This window comes from Acinonyx jubatus, chromosome A1 (genome assembly GCF_027475565.1).
Source record: "Acinonyx jubatus isolate Ajub_Pintada_27869175 chromosome A1, VMU_Ajub_asm_v1.0, whole genome shotgun sequence".
NCBI lineage: Eukaryota > Metazoa > Chordata > Mammalia > Carnivora > Felidae > Acinonyx > Acinonyx jubatus.
In genome coordinates, this window is record NC_069380.1 from 9,437,175 (window position 1) to 9,442,486 (window position 5,312).

The 5,312-nt window shown below is 43.3% G+C and overlaps 1 protein-coding gene across 5 annotated transcripts in view; it reads right to left on the reverse strand.

Annotated features, from left to right (window-relative positions):
- Window positions 1-5,020, reverse strand: part of KATNAL1 (katanin catalytic subunit A1 like 1) — an 82,416-nt gene extending 77,396 nt beyond the window's left edge. The window contains exons 1-2 of one of the 5 annotated variants that reach the window (XM_027064627.2): window positions 4,887-4,990; window positions 3,733-3,849 (exon numbers count right to left, since the gene is read on the reverse strand). The gene's annotated coding sequence lies outside the window, so the exon portion shown is untranslated. The other 4 variants (XM_027064626.2, XM_027064628.2, XM_015083747.3 and 1 more) reach the window with 4 other exon arrangements.
- Between the last annotated feature and the right edge of the window lie 292 nt (window positions 5,021-5,312).

Sequence of the window (5,312 nt, forward strand, 5' to 3'; positions counted from 1 at the left end):
TCTGAAAAAAAAAAAAAAAAGAATTACAAAGTTAGAAAGGGACTCAAAAGGTCATTTATTCCATCTCCATACCTTCAAATAGGACCTCATCGAACAATCCATAGCAAAAGAAACATAAAGACATCTAGTAGAGATTAAATAACTCACCTTAGAAAACTACTCCTTTTTTAAAAAAAAAACCTCTCCCATAATCTATGCCTTAAATTTGTCTAGCTAATGACTGTATACACCTAACTTTGACTAAGTATTCTAAGGCATTCTTTCACTAGGTCTACCATATATAAAATAGTTATCTAGGAGAAAACAATGTCTGAAATAATAATGAGTCCCGGCTGGCTCAATCAGTTAAGCATCTGACTCCTGATTTTGGCTCAGGTCATGATCTCGAAGGTAGTGAGTTCAAGCCCCACATCAGGTTCTGTACTGGAGGTGCAGAGCCTGCTTGGGATTTTCTCTCCCTCTCTCTCTCCGCCCCTCCCTTGCTTGTTCTCTCTCTCAAAATACATAAATAAACTTAAAAAAAAGAAATAACGCTGAGTACATTAAAATATACATATTTCCATTCACAAATAGATGCTCAAAATTAGTAACATGATAATATAAATCAGTCCAGAAATGAGAAGTTGAGGGCTATCGGGATCTCAAATCATGCAGCGCAATTCCCAATTTCTTTGAAGATGAAACCCAGGCAAAGATGTTATTCCTATTAATGGTCTATGAAAGAACATCTTATAGCATTTAAGGAAGCCTTACTTAAAAGAACTGACGAATCTTTTTATTGATCAAATCATTATTTTGTAATGGAACCACTGCCTGATCCACCTGCTTAATATAGTCAGGTAAAGTCACAGGACATGGCCTCTTGTCAAACAGAACCGACAATCCTGGCATATTGTTGCTAAGGGGGAGAAAGGAAAGTAGCCTTCAGTTACTGAGCACTTAGGGTTTACCTCCATTAAACCGTCCAATCTTCCCCAAAATCCTATAAAATAGTATTAACATCTTTTTTTTTTAATAAGGGTACAGGTTTGGAAACTTGTCTGTGATTACACAGAAAATAAGTTGTAGTTCCAGAACTGGACAACAGATATAACTGGCCCCTTCCACTCTTACCGCATGCACTAAACGATCCTTGGAGAAATGTTCTCTAGAAAAGAATATCACTGTACAAACTGCAAAAATCAAAGTATTAATCCAAAGAAGCCATAAGGGCTTTCTAATTTTACTGTGCTATTTACACAAAATAGATAGTAATTATCAGCTAAATGAATAAATCTGAAGTTGTTGGTTGTTGAGGAACAATCAATCAAAAGTTCTTAGCCTGGATTCTCTTCTCTTTAGTCACACATTAGGCTACTGGTCTCAATATTTTAAGCTCTCCTTTAGTAAATCAAAATTTAAGGGTGATAAAAAAAAATCACACAACCTTATGTTTTGCTGTCATTGAAAATTACCGAATTCTAATCTCAGCTCCATGAAACCATTCTTAACCTGTCCTAGCTCAGTGACTGTTCCAAAACCCCACCATTCTCCTTTCCCACCCAACGCCCCACCCCCATCTCCTCTCATCAAGTGACCTTGACTCCTATCTACCTCTTAGAGAACATAAGCTTTGAACTCTCAAACCTTTTACCACCCAACCTATAAATATCCGTATCTATTCTCACTTCTTTTCTTCCTTTTTCAGTGCATCTCTCCTCCTGTCTACACTAGCACACTGCCTAGGATCACAGCTAGCTAGCACTTAGTTGATACTTTAAAAATGTAACAAACTAATTCTAGACTGATTCTTCCAACTCTGCTCGTCCATCGTTCCCTACATTTTCAGAGACAGATCCATCCACTATCTCCTCTCTCTCCTCTCCTACATCTTCAAACATTTCCTCTTCATTGGCTCTTTCCCGAACAGCTCATCAGTCTTTAAAGAAAAAAAAAAACCCTACAAACCTTTTTCAGTTACTGCTTTATCCCTTTCTTTTCTTCAGAGTCAAACTTCTTTAAAGAAAAGTGTGTCTGGGGATTTTATATTAAGGAAGTACTGTCCATTTCTTTTAAGCAGGATAATAGTGCAGTTTTTGTTTTTTTTTTTTTAAGAAAGAATCCTTAAAAAAAATTTTTTAAGTTTATTTAAGTAATCTCTATACCCAACGTGGGGCTCGAACTCCCTGCCCTGAGGTCAAGAGTCGCGCTCTCTACCAGTGGAGCCAACCGGGCACCCCAAACAGATATATATTGAAAACAATTACAGATAAAAAGATATGATACCCGAGCTTAGCTTTAAAACAATCCAAAAATAAATAAGTTAATTAATCAAAAATAAATAATCCAGTTGGGGGCAAGGGTTATAGATGAAACAAAATTGGTGATGTGCTCATTCTTCAAGCTTAGGTAATGACTACACGGGACTCATCATTCTATTTTCTTTTGTATTTGTATTATTATGGAAAAAGCAAATGTTTTTTTTCAAGTGGCTTAAGCTCACATTCCTCTTTCTCATTTTTGCAAAGTTTAGAAGTGATTTGAAGTCACCAGATCCACTGGGTACATTTCAATCTTTACCTTACTTGCCCTCTGCAAGACACATGATACTCTGGGCCATTCCTGCTTCTAACTTTCCTCTCGTTTGTCATTTGTTATGCATGCCCGCTCTGATTCTTCTCTTTCTCTGCCTCCCAATCTCTCAGTCTCATTTGTGGGCATTTCTCCCACTTGCTTTCAAACATGGTCCTCCCTCCCCTCCTCAAACACACACACACACACACACACACCATAAATGCTGCTGCTTCCCAAACTTATTCAAACTTTTCCTTTTTCGTTTCTATATATTCCTATGTGAGCTGACTCATTCTCTCCTTTAATTTCAACTACTTATGCACATGCAAACCTCCACCTCCAGCCCTGAACTCTCTCCTGAACTCCAGATCCAAATGCATCCTTACCTGAATATCCCACAAGAACTTTGGAAACTTCCCCTGATCTCCTTAGAGTCAGGGTATTGCTACCAGTGGGTACAGAGAACAGCCATCAGTGGCTGAGATCACGACTTAGATGAGTTAGACCCACTTGGGTTGAAATCCCAGGTTCAAACCTTACCAGGTACGACTCCGGACAAAAATCTTTAAGCCTGTTTCCTCATCTCTGAATAACAGTAGTTAGGGATTTTTATGAGGATTAAATAATGGACTACATACAAAATACTGTATAGTGCCTCGCTGAGATTAGGTAATCAATAAATGTTACCGTTATATTGCGATTTATTCCCACTCTGGGCTCCTATAGCAACTTGCACCTATCTCTGTCATACCGTTACGATAACATGACTATTTGCCCATACAGAACACATCGTCTTTTTATTCCCACTATCTGGCATAATGTCCACAATTTAACAGGTTCGTTAACAAAGCTTGAATGAATAAATAAAACACTTCCAATCCCTATAGTATTAAGGCGTCAAATTTTTTACTAACGGTCTTACTAGATTTAAGTTCCATCTCCTTGTACAAAATCGGTAATTTAAGTAAAAGTTACAGGCCAGTCTCATTTTAATGGAGGAAAATAGGAATTTTGTAGTGGCCTTATGTTGTTTACTTGTTGAAAACACACCCACAAAATAAACCCGCCGTGCTACCAACGACTTTTCTGCATACTATATAAAATGCCAAATTTCTAGGATGGTTGTCTCCCTGTTGAAAAAAATTTAAAGGTTTTCTAAATCTGTGTCAGCTTCCTTACCACCAGGACCTAAGCCAACCCTAAGGGCTAAGGTGTATTACAGAGTTGCTGTTTCGTTTTGTTTTGTTTGGGCAATTTTCACCCTGAAAGCACGCTCCTGAGAAATTCCGAAGAATACTGAAATAACCAAAGAAAATAATTAGTACCCACTGCTAAAAAGCAAAAAAATCAATCAATCAATCAATCAATAAGAAAGAAAAGTCTGTGCTTTAAAAATTCCAGTAATTTAAAGTTAAACTAATCTTCAAAATAGAATCAAAATATGTGCAGGCAGCGGCCAAGCTAGTAAGTGGGAAGGTGGGGGTCCTCATTTTGCCATCTTAACCCTCAATAAATACAATGCAAAAGGCAAAACGGTTATGAAAAAAAAAAAAGATACTACTATATAAAAGCATGGTCTCTACTTCTACACTTGACCTTTAAACATTAATGCCTTTTGAATAATAATTAATTAGGGGCTTAATATGCAAACACCTCTGAGCTACTTCAGAATAATCATGAATAAAAGCCTAGTAACCACACGTTCTCAGGAAAAGGAGAAAGGCCTGTTAAAAAAAAAAAAAAATTTAGTTTCTCAGGTCTCGCATCAAATGTGTGCCATACATACGGTTCGGCACCGAGAGGCAGCAACCTGGGAGGGTCAGAGGCGCCGCAGGCCCGAGGCCCTGCGGCTGGGGTGGCTGCTCATCCCTGAGACTTACGCGGGGCGGTGGCCCAGCCCAGCCGGGGTGGGGCTGAGCGCTGTCAGCCGGGGCGGGCCCAACGGCGGGCCACCCAAGTCTCACCTCCACTTCCCTTTCCCAGCGCGGAGCCCAGTTCCGCGACCACCCAAGAGCCCCCGCACCACAAAGACAGATTTTTTTTCTCGCCCGGTCCGCTCAAAGTTTATCGTTCTCTGCCAGCGGTCGGGGCCGCCGGGCGTTGTAGTTCGCCGGTCCAGGCCACCCCGCCGAGGCCGAGAGCCTGTGCAGCCGCTAAACTACAATGCCCATAATGCCCCGCGAGCCTCGCGCTCCCACTGCCCTCCGCCTCCCCTCCCGGCGCCCCAGGACCGCGGCACTGCCCTGGCGGCGGGAGACCGGATGGGGCTGTCCACCTGGACACCCCACCACCTGCCCTTTCCTGCCCGCGGCGCTCTCCCTCGGATTCAATACCTACGTGCCGCAGGTCGGCCGGCTGTGGGTGATGCGGGCCGGGTGGGGGTGGGGCACAGGCCGCCGCCGCAGCCGCCGCCGCGGAGTCCGTTAGTTCCCGACGTGCGTGAAGAGGCGGTGGCGGCGGCGTACGGTTGCCATGGCAGCCGCGGACCGAGCGGTGGGGGGCGCGCGGGGACTCCAAGACAACTCGGGGGAGGAGCCTGGGAACCCCACCCGGGTGCGGGGGAAGGGAGGCGCCTGGGTGCTTCGGAGGAAGGAGGGAGACTGTGACATTGAGGAGGGCGAGTGACTAATGACTCGGTGGGGCCGGATGAGCCCTGCTGCGGCAGCGTCCAATCGCCTTGGCATGACGCGTGTCCTGTGCCGTCGGCGGAGCGCGTTGGTGCCCGCTCTATTCCGAGAGGGTGCCTGTGGCGTCAGAGG